The sequence below is a fragment of the Macaca nemestrina genome, chromosome 3, assembly GCF_043159975.1.
Source record: "Macaca nemestrina isolate mMacNem1 chromosome 3, mMacNem.hap1, whole genome shotgun sequence".
NCBI lineage: Eukaryota > Metazoa > Chordata > Mammalia > Primates > Cercopithecidae > Macaca > Macaca nemestrina.
In genome coordinates, this window is record NC_092127.1 from 86,548,751 (window position 1) to 86,564,980 (window position 16,230).

Below are 16,230 nucleotides of genomic sequence, written 5' to 3' on the forward strand. Positions count from 1 at the left end.
AAACATTGGCTGGGCATGGTGGTGTGCACCTGCAGTCCCAGCTACTTGGGAAGTTGAGGCAGGAGAATCACTTGAACCCGGGAGGCGGAGGTTGCAGTGAGCCAAGATTACACCACTGCACTCCAGCCTGGGTAACAGAGTGAGACTCTGTCTCAGAAAAATAAAATAAAATTTTAATGTTTAATTTCAGTTTTTCATTGCTAATATATAGAAATACAATTGATTCTTATTTATGGATCTTGCATCTTGATACTTTGATACATTTATTACTTTAGTAGGTTTTTTTTGTTAATTTGATTGGATCTTCTACCTAGATGATCATGTCATCTGTGAATAAAAATAGTTTTACTTCTTTTTTAACCTAGATGCTCTTTATTTCCTTTTCTTGCCTGATTGCGCTGGTTCAATAGATGTGACATCTATTGAACAAAAAAACCAAAGAACAGACATCTTTGTTTTATTCCCAATTTTAAAGGAAAAGCATTAAATCTTTTCCTATTAAGTATGATGTTTGATCTAAGTTTTTGTAGATGTCCTGTGTCAGATTAAGGAACTTATCTTCTATTTCAACTTTAGTGAGAATTTTTTTGAAAATATCATGAATGTGTTGGCTTTTGTCAAATATGTTTTCTGTCCTCAATTGATATGGTCATATTATTATTTTTTTTAGTTTGTTAATATATTGAAATTCATTGATGTTTGAATGTCAAATGAATGCTGCATTCCTAGGATAAATCCCAGTTGTTATTCATATTATCCTTTTTATATATTGTTGAATTCAATTTGCCAAAATTTTGTAAAGCTCTTTTGCATCTATGTTTATTAAGGACACTTGTTGGTAGTTTTCTTTTCTTGTAATGTCTTTATCTTGCTTTGGCCTTAGGATAATGTTAGCATTTTAGAATGAATTGAAAAGTGTTCTCTCCTCTTAAATTAAAAAAATATTTTAATAGGTATTTGGGTAACAGGTGGGGTTTGGTTACATGGATAAGTTCTTTAGTGGTGATTTCTGAGATTTTGGTGCACCCATCACCCAAGCAGTGTACGCTGTACCCAATGTGTAGTCTTTTATCCTTCACCCCCACTTCCACCCTTCCCTCTGAGTCCCCAAATTCCATTGTATTATTTTTATGCCTTTGTGTCTTCATAGCTTAGCTCTCACTTATAAGTGAGAACATACAATGTTTAGTTTTCCATTCCTGAGTTATTTCACTTAGAATAATGGTCTCCAATTCCATCCAGGTTGCTACAAGTGCCATTATTTTGTTACCTTTTATGGTTGAGTAGCATTCCATTATGTATGTATGTATGTATGTATGTATGTATGTATGTATGTATGTGTCTATCTATCTATCTATCTTTCTATCTATCATCTATCTATATCTCACATTTTCTTTATGCACTTGTTGGTTGATGGGCATTTGAGCTGGTTCCTATTTTTGCAATTGTGAATTGTGCTGCTATAAACATGCATGTGCAAATGTCTTTTTCATATAACAACTTCTTTTTCTCTGGGTAGATACCCAGTAGTGAGATTGCTGGATCAGATGGCAGGACTACTTTTAGTTCTTTAAGGAATCTCCATACTGTTTTCCATAGTGATTTTACCAGTTTACATTCCCACCAGCAGTGTAAAAGTCTTCCCTTTTCAGCACATCCATGCCAACATCTATTATTTTTTGATTTTTGTGGCCATTCTTGCAGAAGTAAGGTGTTTCATATCTATTATGTTTTGATTTTTTTAATTGCAGCCATTCCTGCAGGAGTAAGTTGGTTTTGTATTGTGGTTTTGATTTGCATTTCCCTGATCATTAGTGATGCTGAGCATTTGTTCATATGTTTCTTGGCCATTTGTATACCTTCTTCCGAGAATTGTCTATTCATGCCCTTAGCCCACTTTTTTATGGGATTTTTTTTTTTCTTACTGATTTGTTGGAGTTTTTTGTAGATTTTGGGTATTAGTCCTTTGTTGGATGCATAGTGTATTAGTTCATTCTCATGCGGCTATGCGGAAATACCCCAAACTAGGTAATTTTTAAAGGAAAGGGGTTTAATTAACTCACAGTTCTTCAGGGCTGAGGAGGCCTCAGGAAACTTATAATCATGGTGGAAGTGGAAACAAACACATCGTTTTTCACATGGCGGGATTAGATGGCGCCCTCCCACACTGAGGGTGGGTCTTCCTCTCCCAGTCCACTGACTCAAATGTTAATCTCCTTTGGCCAAACCCTCACAGACACACCCAGGAACAATACTTCAAATCCTTCAATCGAATCAAGTTGACATTCAATATTAATCATCACACACAGTTTGCAAATATTTTCTACCACCTATGGATTGTCTGTTTACTCTGCTGATTATTCCTTTTTCTGTGCAGAAGCTTTTTAGTTTATTCCCATCTATTTATCTTTGTTTTTGTTGCATTTGCTTTTGGCTTCTTGGTCATGAAGTCTTTGCCTAGGCTAATGTCTAGAAAGGTGGTTCTGATGTTATCTTCCAGTATCTTATGTTTCACGTCTTAGATTTAAGTCTTTGATCCATCTTGAGTTGATTTTTATATAGGGTGACAGAAGAGAATCTGGATTCATTCTTCTACATGTGGTTTGCCAATTATCCCAGGACCATCTGTTGAATAGGTTGTCCTTTCCCCATTTTATGTTTTTGTTTGCTTTGCTGAAAATCAGTTGACTGTAAGTATTTGGTTTTATTTCTGGGTTTTGTATTCTGCTTCATTGGTCTACTGGCTTATTTTTATATCAGTGCCATGCTGTTTTGGTGACTGTGGACTTAGAGTATAGTTTGAAGTCAGGTAATGTGATGCCTCCAGATTTGTTCTTTTTGCTTAGTCTTGCTTTGGCTATGTAGGCTCTTTTTTGGGTTCCATATAAATTTTAGGATTTTTTTTTTCTAATTCTGTGAAGAATGATTTTGTTATTTTTTTATGGGAATTGCATTGAATCTGTAGATTGCTTTTGGCAGTTATTTTTCACAATATTGGTTCTACCCAATTATGAGCATGGGATGTATTTTCCATTTGTTTGTGCCATCTGTGATTTCTTTCTGCAGTGTTTTGTAGTTTTCCTTGTAGAGGTCTTTCACATCCTTGGTTAGGTATATTACTAAGTATTTTATTTTATTTTTACAGGTATTGTAAAAGGAATTGAGTTCTTGATGTGATTCTCAGCTTGGTTGCTGTTGGTGTATAGCAGTGCTACTGATTTGTACACATTGATTTTGTATCCTGAAACTTTACTGAATTTATTTATCAGATCTAGGAGCTTTTTGGGTGCATCTTTAGGGTTTTCTAGGTATGTGATTATATCATTGGTGAACAGCAACAATTTGACTTCCTCTTTACTGATTTGGATGCCCATTCTTTCTTTCTCTTCTCTGACTGCTCTGGCTAGGATTTCCACTGCTATGTTGAATACAAGTGGTGAAAGTAGGCATCCTTGTCTTGTTCCAGTTCTCAGGGGGAATGCTTTAAACTTTTCCCCGTTCAGTATAATGTTGGCTGTGGGGACTTTTGTCACCTTAAGGTATATTCCTTCTGTGCCGATTTTGCTGAGGGTTTTAATCATAAAGGGATGCTGGCTTTTGTCAGTTTTTTTCTGCATCTATTGAGATGGTCATGCAATTTTTGTTCTTAATTCTGTTCATGTGGTGTATCACATTTTTTGACTTGCTTATGTTAAACCATCCCTGAATCCCTTGTATGAAACCCACTTGATTATGGTGAATTGTCTTTCATGTCCTTGGTTAGGTGTATTCCTAAGTATTTTATTTTATTTTTACTGATATTATAAAAGTAATGTCTTTTTGATATGCTGTTGGATTCGGTTCACTAGTATTTTGTTGAGGATTTTTGCATCTATGTTCATCAGGAATGTTGCTCTGTAGCTTTCCTTTTTTTTTGTTATGTCCTTTGCTGGTTTTGGTGTTAGGATAATACTGGCTTCATAGGATGATTTATGAGAGATTCCCTCTTTTTCTATCTTTTGGAATAGTTTGAATAAAATTGGTACCAATTCTTATTTGACTTTCTGATAGAATTCACTTGTAAATCTAACTGGTCCTGGACCGTTTTTTGTTGGCAATTTTTTTTTGTTGTTGTTGTTACCATTTCAATCTCGCTGCTTGTTATTGATCTGTTCAGAGTTTATATATCTTCCTGGCTTAATCTACGAGCATGCATTTCCAGGAATTTATCCATCTCTTCTAGTTTGTGCACATAAAGGTGTTCATAGTAACCCTGAATTACCTTTTGTATTTCTGTGGTATCTGTTGTGATATCTCTCATTTCGTTTCTCGTTGAGCTTATTTGTATCTTCTTTTATTGGTTAATCTCACTAATGGTGTATGAATTTTGTTTATCTATTCAAATAAACAGCTTTTTGTTTCATTTACGTTTTGCATTTTTTGTTTCAATTTCATTTAGTTCTGCTCAGATCTTAGTTATTTTTTTTTTCTTCTGTTGGGTTTGGGTTTGGTTTGTTTGGTTTATTCTTGTTTCTCTTGCTCTTTGAGATGTGAACTTAGATTGTCTATTTGTGCTCTTTCAGGATTTTTGATGTAGGCATTTAATGCTATGAACTTTCCTCTTAGCACTGCTTCTGCTGTATCCCAGAGGATTTAACAGGTTGTGTCACTATTATTGTTCAAAGAATTTTTTATTTTCCATCTTGACTTCATTGTTTACCCAAAGAACCTTCAGGAGGAAATTATTTAATTTCTATATATTTGTTTAGTTTTGAGGGTTCTTTTTGGAGTTAATTTCCAATTTAATTTCACTGTGATATGAGAGAGTACTTGATACAATTTTGATTTTCTTAACGTTATTGAGACTTGTTTTGTGGCCTATCATATCATCTGTCTTGGAGAATGTTCCATGTGTGGATGAATAGAACATATATTCTGCAGTTGCTGGGTAGAATGTTCTGTAAATATCTGTTAAGTCCATTTGTTCTGGGTTCTACTTTAACTCTGTTGTTTCTTTGTTGACTTTTGTCTTGATCACCTATTCAGTGGTGTCAGTGGAGTATTAAAGTCCCCCACTATTATTGTGTTGCTGTCTCATTTCTTAGGTCTAGTAGTAATTGTTTTATTAAATTTGGAGCTTCAGTGTTGGGTGAATATATATTTAGGATTGTGATATTTTCCTGCTGGACTAGTTCTCTTATCATTATAAAATGTTCCTCTTAAACATGAGAATTATTGTATTCCCCATTCCTTTTTCCCTCCTTTTGACTCCTTCTTTCCTCCCTCTGTCCTCCCCTCCCATTTTCTTTTTTTAAAAAAAATTATTATACTTTAAGTTCTAGGATACCTGTGCACAACGTGCAGGTTTGATACATAGGTATACATATGCCATGTTGGTTTGATGCACCCATCAACTCATCATTTACATTAATTATTTCTCCTAATGCTGTCCTTCCCCAAACCCCCATCTCCCGACAGGCCCTGGTGTGTGATGTTCCCTGCCCTGTGTCCAAGTGATCTCATTTTTCAGTTCCCACTGATGAGTGAGAACATGCAGTGTTTGGTTTTCTATCCTTGTCATAGTTTGCTGAGAATGATTTCCAGCTTGATTAATGTCACTGCAAAGGACATGAACTCATCCTTTTTTATGGATGCGTATATTCCATGGTGTATATGTGCCACATTTTCTTAATCCAATCTATCATTGATGGACATTTTGGTTGATTCCAAGTCTTTGCTACTGTGAATAGTGTCACAATAAACACACATGTGCATGTGTCTTTATAGCAGCATGATTTACAATCCTTTGGGTATATACGCAGTAATGAGATTGCTGGGTCAAATGGTATTTCTAGTTCTAGATCCTTGAGGGATCGCCACACTGTCTTCCACAATGGTTGAACTAATGTACACTTCACCAACAGTGTAAAAGCATTCCTATTTCTCCACATCCTCTCCAGCATCTGTTGTTTCCTAACTTTTTAATGATCACCATTCTAACTGGTGTGAGATGGTATCTCATTGCGGTTTTGATTTGCATTTCTCTGATGGCCAGTGATGATGAGCATTTTTTCATGTGTCTGTTGGCTGCATAGATGTCTTCTTTTGAGAAGTATCTGTTCATATCCTTTGCCCACTTTTTGATGGGGTTGTTTTTTCTCGTAAATTTGTTTGAATTCTCTGTAGATTCTGGATGTTAGGCGTTTGTCAGATGGGTAGATTGCAAAAATTTTCTCCCATTCTGTAGGTTACCTGTTCACTCTGATGGTAGTTTCTTTTGCTGTGCAGAGCTCTTTAGTTTAATTAGATCCCATTTGTCTATTTTGGCTTTTGTTGCCATTGCTTTTGGTGTTTTAGTCATGAAGTTCTTGCCCATGCCTGTGGCCAGAATGGTGTTGCCTAGGTTTTCTTCCAGGGTTTTTATGGTTTTGGTTCTAACATTTAAGTCTTTAATCAATCTTGAATTAATTTTTGTATAAGGTGTAAGGAAGGGATCCAGTTTCAGCTTTCTACGTATAGCTAGCCAGTTTTCTCAGCACCATCGATTAAGTATAGAATCTTTTCCTCATATCTTGTTTTTGTCAGGTTTGTCAAAGATCAGATGGTTGTAGATGTGTAGCATTATTTCTGAGGCCTCTGTTCTGTTCCATTGATCTACATGCCAGGACCATGCTGTTTTGGTTACTGTAGCCTTATAGTATAGTTTGAAGTCAGGTAGCATGATGCTCCAGCTTTGTTGTTTTGGCTTAGGATTGTATTGGCAATGCGGGCTCTTTTTTGGTTCCATTTGAACTTTAAAGTAGGTTTTTCCAATTCTGTGAAGAAAGTCATTGGTAGTTTGATGGGGAAGGTATTGTATCTATAAATTAACTTGGGCAGTATGGCCATTTTCATGATGTTGATTCTTCCTATCCATGAGCATGGAATGTTCTTCCATTTGTTTGTGTCCTCTTTTATTTTGTTGAGTAGTGATTTGTTGTTCTCCTTGAAGAGGTCCTTCACATTCCTTGTAAGTTGGATTCCTAGGTATTTTATTCTCTTTGTAGCTATTGTGAATGGGAGTTCACTCATGATTTGGCTCTGTTTGTCTGTTATTGGCGTATAGTAACACTTGTGATTTTTCACATTGATTTTGTATCCTGAGACTTTGCTGGAGCTTAAGGACATTTTGGGCTGAGATGATGGGGTTTTCTAAATATACAATCATGTCATCTGCAAACAGGAACAGTTTGACTTCCTCTTTTCCTAATTGAATACCCTTTATTTCTTTCTCTTTCATGATCACTCTGGCCAGAATTTCCAACACTATGTTGAATAGGAGTGGTGAGAGAGGACATCCTTGTCTTGTGGCAGTTTCCAAAGGGACTGCTTCCAGTTTTTGCCCATTCAGTATGATATTGGCTGTGGGTTTGTCATAAATAGCTCTTATTATTTTGAGATACATTACATCAATACCTAGTTTATTGGGAATTTTTAGCATGAAGGGCTGTTGAATTTTATTGAAGGCCTTTTCTGCATCTATTGAGATAATCATGTGTTTTTTGTCATTGGTTCTGTTTATGTGATGGATTACATTGATTGATTTGCATATGTTGAACCTGCCTTGCATCCCAGGGATGAAGTCAACCTGATCGTGGTGGATAAGTTTTTTGATGTGCTGCTGGATTCGGTTTGCCAGTATTTTATTGAGGATTTTCACATCGATGTTCATCAGGGATATTGGTCCGAAATTCTCTTTTTTTGTTATTGTGTCTCTGCCAGGCTTTGGTATCAGGATGATGTTGGACGCATAAAATGAGTTAGGGAAGATTCCTTCTTTTTCTATTGATTGGAATAGTTTCAGAAGGAATGGTACCAGCGCCTCTTTGTACCTCTGGTAGAATTCGGCTGTGAATCCATCTGGTCCTGGACTTTTTTGGTTGGTAGGCTATTAATTATTGCCTCAATTTCAGAAACTTTTATTGGTCTATTCAGAGATTCAACTTATTGCTGGTTTAGTCTTGGGAGGGTGTATGTGTCTAGGAATTTATCCATTTCTTCTAGATTTTCTAGTTTATTTGCACAGAAGTGTTTGTAGTATTCTCTGATGGTAGTTTGTGTTTCTGCAGGATTGGTGTTGATATCCCCTTTATCATTTTTTTATTGTGTCTATTTGATTCTTCTCTCTTTTCTTCTTTATTAGTCTTGCTAGTGGTCTGTCAATTTTGTTGATCTTTTCAAAAAACCAGCTCCTGGATTCATTGATTTTTTGAAGGTTTTTTTGTGTCTCTATCTCCTTCAGTTCTGATCTGATCTTAGTTATTTCTTGCCTTCTGCTAGCTTTTGAATTTGTTTGCTCTTGCTTCTCTAGTTCTTTTAATTGTGATGTTAGGGTGTCGATTTTAGATCTTTCCTGCTTTCTCTCGTGGGCATTTAGTGCTATAAATTTCCCTCTACACACTGCTTTAAATGTGTCCCAGAGATTCTGGTATGTTGTGTCTTTGTTCTCATTGGTTTCAAAAAAATCTTTATTTCTGCCTTCATTTCGTTATTTACCCAGTAGTCATTCAGGAGCAAGTTGTTCAGCTTCCATGCGGTTGTGTGGTTTTGAGTGAATTTCTTAATCCTGAGTTCTAATTTGATTGCACTGTGGTCTGAGAGACAGTTTGTTGTGATTTCTGTTCTTTTATATTTGCTGAGGAGTGCTTTACTTCCAATTATGTGGTCAATTTTAGAATAAGTGCAATGTGGTGCTGAGAAGAACGTGTATTCTGTTGATTTGGGGTAGAGAGTTCTGTAGATGTCTATTAGGTCTGCTTGGTGCAGAGCTGAGTTCAAGTCCTGGATATCCTTGTTAACCTTCTTCTGTCACGTTGATCTGTCTAATGTTGACAGTGGGGTGTTAAAGTCTCCCATTACTATTGTGTGGGAGTCTAAGTCTCTTTGTAAGTCTCTAAGGACTTGCTTTATGAATCTGGGTGCTCCTGTATTGGGTGCATATATATTTAAGATAGTTAGCTCTTCTTATTGAATTGATCCCTTTACCATTATGTAATGGTCTTGTCTCTTTTGATCTTTGTTACTTTAAAGTCTGTTTTATAAGAGACTAGGATTGCAACCCCTCCTTTTTTTGGCTTTCCATTTGCTTGGTAGATCTTCCTCCATCCCTTAATTTTGAACCTATGTGTGTCTTTGCACGTGAGATGGGTCTCCTGACTACAGCACACTAATGGGTCTTGACTTTATCCAAATTTGCCAGTCTGTGTCTTTTAATTGGGGCATTTAGTCCATTTACATTTAAGGTTAATGTTGTTATGTGTGAATTTGATCCTGTCATTATGATGTTAGCTGGTTATTTTTCTCGTTAATTGGTGCGGTTTCTTCCTGGCATCAATGGTCTTTACAATTTGGCATGTTTTTGCAGTGGCTGGTACTGGTTGTTCCTTTCCATGTTTAGTGCTTCCTTCAGGAGCTCTTGTAAGGCAGGCCTGATGGTGACAAAATCTCTCAGCATTTGCTTGTCTGTAAAGGATTTTATTTCTCCTTCACTTATGAAGCTTAGTTTCACTGGATATGAAATTCTGGGTTGAAAATTCTTTTCTTTAAGAATGTTGAATATTGGCCCCCACTCTCTTCTGGCTTGTAGGGTTTCTGCCGATAGATCCGCTGTTAGTCTGATGGGCTTCCCTTTGTAGGTAACTCGACCTTTCTCTCCAGCTGCCTTTAACAATTTTTCCTTCAATTTCAACCTTGCTGAATCTTACAATTATGTGTCTGTGGTTGCCATTCTCAAGGAGTATCTTTGTGGTGTTCTCTGTATTTCCTGAATTTTAATGTTGGCCTGCCTTGCTAGGTTGGGGAAGTTATCCTGGATAATGACCTGAAGAGCATTTTTTAACTTTGTTCCATTCTCCCCATCACTTTCAGTTACACCAATCAGATGCAGATTTGGTCTTTTCACATAGTCCCATATTTCTTGGAGACTTTGTTCATTTCTTTTTACTTTTTTCTCTAATCTTGTCTTCTCACTTTATTTCATTAATTTGATCTTCAATCACTGATACCCTTTCTTCCACTTGATTGAATCAGCTATTGAAACTTGTGTATGCCTCACGAAGTTCTCGTGCCATGGTTTTCAGCTCCATCAGGTCATTTAATGTCTTCTCTAGATTGTTTATTCTAGTTAGCCATTTGTCTAACCTTTTATCAAGGTTTTTAGCTTCCTTGTGACGGGTTCGAACATGCTCCTTTAGTGCAGAGAAGTTTGTTATTACCAACCTTCTGAAGCCTGCTTCTGTCAACTCGTCAAAGTCATTCTCCGTCCAGCTTTGTTCTGTTGCTGGCGAGGAGCTGCAATCCTTTGGAGGAGAAGAGGCGCTCTGATTTTAGAAATTTCAGCTCCTGTCTGCACTTTCTGTCTGCCCAGGACATTTTACGCTTGGCCGAAATTATTGTGAAAGTCAGCTGAAAGTTTCTTTCTCCTTGTGGTCTTTCCCCAATTCCACTGGCAGCCCTCCTGAAAGATCCCTGTGACATAACGTCAGAAATAGCTTCCCTGGGCTTCCATGGAAGCAGGGAGTTCCTACAGGGCTCTTCCTGCTGCTTTGTTTACTTTTATATTTCTCTTGGCTCTCTAGTTTCAGCTCTAGGTAAGGTTAAATCTAACTCCCATGATCTGGATTTTCAGGTTCCCCAGTGACGATGTGTGTTTGGAAGTGGACTTTCCTTCCCTCGCACTTTGGATACTCACAGTTTTTTGGCTGTCTCACAGAGTTTGTAGCACCAAGCCTCTTCTTTCAAAGGATCTGTGAATTCTTTCAGTTTTCCCAGTATGTTCCTGCAATAGTTCTGGTAGCAAAAGTTCACAATGTGAGTCTCTACATGCTGTTCTGTCCATCTGGGTAAGAGCTGCAAGTTAGTTCTGACTCCTATCTGCCATTTTTTCTCTTCCATTTTTTTTAATGTCTGTGTGCTTGTGTGTAGATATTGTATTATTTTTTCTTTCTACAAATGCTTAATAAATTTCTCTAGTGAAGCTCTCTTTACCTAGATTTTTGGTTGTTGATGAAAGATTTTAAAGTATAATTTCAGTTTCTTTAATAGATATTCCAGTCTTCATGTTTTCTATTTCTTTTGAGTGATTATTGGTATTTAATGTCTTTCAAAAAATTTGCCAATTACTCTAAGTTATTGAATTTGTAGTGATAAAGGTGTTCATAATATTTCCTTCTTATCCTTTTTTTAAAAAATTATGTTTCATTTTGACACAACTGTAGATTCACATACAATTGTGAGGAAGAACACACAGAGATCTTGTGTAGCTTTCACCTAGTTTCCCTCAGTGTAACATTTTGCAAAACTATAGCACAATATTATAGCCAGGATGTTGACATTGATACATTCAAGATACAGAATATTTCCATCACCACTGGCTCTCTCCTGATGCTCTTTCACAGCTACACCCACTTCTCTTCCTCTTCCATCCCTCTTTAACCCTTAGCAGTCACTCATCTGTTCTTTGCTTCTTTAATTTTGTTACATCAAAGATATGTGAATATAATTATACAATGTATGATCTTTCAGAATTGTTTTTTTTCACTTAGTACAAATCCCTGGAGATTCATCCAGGTGGTTGTGTGTATCAACAGTTCATTCTTTGTTATTGCTGGGTAGTATTTTATGGTACAGCTGTTCCAGTTTGTATACCCATTCACACATTGAAGAACATCTGAGTTGTTTCTACTTTTTTTGTTTTTTTAGAGACCAGATGTCTTTCTGTTGCCTAGGTTGAAGTATACAGGTTGCCATGATTGTAGTTTACTATAACTTTGAACTTCTAGGCTCAAGCAATCCTCTCGCCTCAGTCTCCGAAGTAGCTGGTCCTACAGACACTCACCAGCACACCCAGCTAATTAAAAAAACTAGTTAGAGACACGGTCTTGCTATGTTGCCAAGACTGATCTCTCCTGGCCTCAGGCAATCATCCTGCCTCAGCCTCTCCAGTGGTTGAGATTACAGGTGTGAGCCACCATGCTTGATGTTTCTACTTTTTGGCTGTTGCAAATAAATCTTCTATAAACATTCTTTTACAGGTGTTTGTGTGAAAATAAAGTTTCATTTATGTGGAATAAATACCCAGGAGTGTAATTGGTAGATCATACGGTAGTTGCATGTTTAATTTTTTAAAAAACTGCTAAACTACTAAACTGCTTTCCAGAGTGGCTGTACCATTTTACATCCCAAGCAATGATACCTGAGTTATCCAGTTTCTTCACACCCTCACTAGCATTTGGTGTTATCACTATTTTTTATTTTAGCTGTTCTCATAGGTGTGCAGTGGTATTTCATTGTGATTTTAGTTTGTACAGCTTTAAGGGCTAATGAAGTTGCACATATTTTCATGTGCTTACTTACCATCTATTTATCCTCGTAATGAAGTTTCCATTTATGACTTTCATTCATTTCTAATGGGACTGAGTGTTTACACTGAGTTTTGAGAGTTATTTTTGTATTCCAGATACTAGTCCTTTGGTGGCCATGTGATTCGTAAATATATTCTCTCAGCCTGTAGCTTGACTTTTCATCCTCTTAACTCAGTCTTTTCCAGAGCCAAAGATTTATATTTTGATGAAGTCCAATGTATCATTTTTTTTTTTCCATTCATAGATCATGTTTCTGGTGTCAAGTCTAGGGACTTTTTGCCTAACCTTAGATCCCAAAGATTTTCCCCTGTGTTTTTTTTTTTTTTTAAGTTTTATAGTTTACATTTTACACTCAAGTGCATGATCCATTTTGAGTTAATTTTTAACTTAAGTCAAGGTTCTTTTTTTTGGCCTATTGATATCTAATTGTTCTGGCATCATTTATTGAAAAGGCTGTCTTAAGACCGGGGATGGTCTGAAACAAAAAAAAGACCGGGGACGGTGGCTGACGCCTGTAATCTCAACACTTTCGGATGCCAAGGTGGGAGGATACCTTGAACCCAGGAGTTTGAGAGCGCCCGGGCAACATACTGAGACTCTGTCTCTCAAAAAAATTAAAAAGATAGTAGCTAGGCATGTTGGTGTGTGCCTATAGTCCTAGCTACTCAGGAGGCTGATGTGGGAGAACTGCTTGAGCCTGGGAGGTTAAGGCTGCAGTAAGCCGTGATCATGCCACTATACTGCAGCATGGCTGACACAGTAAGACTTTGTGTCCAAAAATAAAAAATTAAAAAAAGACTATCTTTTCTCTATTGTGCATGTTTGTCTAAAGTCAAGTGGGCATATTTCTGTGAATTTATGAATTTATTTCTGGTTTGTCTATTTTGTTCCCTTTATATATCTATCTGTCTTACTTACAATAACTCACAATCTTGATTACTGTAGCTGTAAAATGTCTTGAATTAGGTAGACTGTTTCTTCCCATTTAAAAAATTCTTTTTCAAAGTTTTTTTTAGCTATTCTAATTATTTTGCCTTTCCAAATATAATTTTTAGAATAATTTGTCATTTTTAATCTAGTTCCTCTATATTTTTATTGTATTTTAGAATTTGTCCTGTATCTGTTAAAAGTCTTGCTGGGATTTTGATAGGTACCGTATTAAACTTGTGTATCAGTTTGGGGAGAACTGACATATTTACTATGTTGAGTCTTCCAATCCTCATTGGCTGCTCATTTATTTAGATCTTTTGGGGTTTTTTCTTTAGCATTTTATAGTTTTCAGCATGTAAATTCTATACATGTTTTGTTAGATTTACCCCTGTTTCATTTTTTTTGAGTGCTTGTAAATATCATATTTTTAATTTCAGTGTTCATTGCTAGTATATAAAAATAAAATTAATTTTTAAACAGATAATTTTTTTCTTCACAGCAGATTTAGATTCACAGCAAAATTGAGAGGAAGGTACAGAGATTTCTCATATACCCCCTACTCCTACACTTGCATAGTAGGCTCCTCCATTACCAACATCCCCGCTAGAGTGGTGCATTTGTTACAACTGATCAACCTACATTGACACATTGTCACCTAAAGTCCATAGTCTATATTAAGGTTCACTCTTAATGTTGTACATTGTATGGGTTTGGAAAAATGTATAACTGCATGGATCCACCGTGATAGTATCATACAGAATATTTTCACTGCCCCCAATCCTCTGTGCTCCACAACAGTTGATTTTTGAATGTATATCTTGTACCCTGTGACTTTTCTGAACTCATTTATTAGTTCTAGGAGTTCTTTTTACATATTCTTTGGGATTTTCTGTGTAAACAATCATGTTATCTGCAAATAGAAACAGTTTTCTTTCTTTTTGGTCTGTATACCTTTTATTTCATTTTCTAGCCATAATGTACTGGCTAGAACTTGTAGCACTATGTTGAATAAGAGTGGTGTGAGTGGGATCTTTGCCTTGCTCCCAATCTTAGGGGGAAAGAATTCAATCTTTCAATATTAAGTATAATGGAAATTGTAGGTTTTCTTACAGATGCTCTTTGTCAAGTTGAGAAAACTTCCCTGTATTTCTATTTTTCTGTTGTGTTTTTAAATCATGAATGGGTGTTAAATTTTGCCAAATGATTTTATTTCATCGGTTGATATGATCATGTAATTTTTATATGATATGTTATATTGATTGATTTTAAATATTAAAGCAGTCTAGCATCCCAGGGATAAATCACACTTGGTAATGGCATATAATTTTTTTTAGATATTACTGAGTCTGTTTTCTAAATATTTCATGTTTATATTCATGAAAGATATTGGTCTATAGTTCATTGTGTGTGTGTGTGTGTGCTGTCTTTGGTTTTGGTATCAGGGTAACACCACCTTCACAAAACGAATTAAGAAGCATTCATTCTTTTTTTATTTCCTGGAGAAATTGTGTAAAATTGGGGCTAATTCTTTCACTCGTTGGTCAAATTTTCCAGTGAAACTCTTTGGGGCTGGAGAGTTCTTTCTTTCTTTCCCCCCTTTTTTTTAAGTCCCAAAATTATGAATTTAATTTTGTAAGTAGTTATTTGGCTATTCAAAATTTCATACTGAGTGAGTTGTGGTAATTTGCATTTTTAAGAAATTGATCCATTTTATCTAAGTTGCCAAATTTGTGTGTAGAGTTGTTGATAGTATTCCCTTATTACCTTTTGATGTCTGCAGGGTCTGTAGTGATAGCACCTTACAAATATATCTGACACCCCTCACCACGGATTATAGTCTTGTCAGAAGTGAAAGGAGAGGCTTTAGCCCATTAAAATAACTTTTATCTCTAAAAACCTAACAACTGTGATTCAGAACAACCTATGTGTGTACTCATTTTAAAGTGGAGTATATATTTTCAGTCTCTTTTTTGTAGAGCCCTTTAATGGCATATTTGAGGTAGAAATTCAAGCTCTTACAATGCTTTAGGTGCTGTTTAGAGTTTAGATTTAAAGAGAAAAAACAAGGAATGGAAATGTGGTAAAGAGTTAAAGATCTGGTCTTTTAAAATCAATTATTTTAGAAAGTAATCTAATTTATAGTTTATAAAGATGATTCAAACATTTGTTTTCAATAATTTTAAATCTGGGTATTAACTGAAAGGATGTGGATTGTAAACTCTACTCCCTCAAAGAGTTAACATCTTTTCATCAAAAAGCTTAAATCCTGCTGAAGGAAGGAAGTTGGTTGCAGGAAATATCTCATTTAATTACATGATGAATTGAAAAAACACTGCCGTTCTACTACCAGAACCAGCATTACAGGCTTACATCAAACATGTGTCTGTGCAGACATTAATGCTAGATCAAAAATTTTGTGTTGATTTACCTGATTTAGTTGTATTATCAATTGCTGTCTCCTTTTCTCCCATATGTATTACTAGTGAGATTTGTTGGCAACTTGTGCAGGTTGTACTATAAAAAATGCTTGTTGTGCTGAAATTTACATGCAGGAAAAAATTCAGTGAGAATGATGGCAATTGTGTTCATATAGCCATAGAATCCTTTGCTGGGTGAGGTATCATGTGAGACAGAGTATGGGGCTTGGAGTCAAAGCCATTTGATTATGAGCTTAGTATTACAACTTAATAGCAGTATGATTTGGGCAAGTTGCTTAAACTCATTGAACTTCAATTTCTTTTATGGAAAGTGAGATAAGTAGTAATTATGATATTACAAGCATTAGAAAAAGTTCATACAATGTGCTCACAGCAATGCCTGCCTGATTTTAAAAAAACACTCAACAAGTCATAGCTATGATTATTACTCTGCAAGAACTACAACAACGATAATGATAAGAAAAAAGAAATAAAATAAGTTA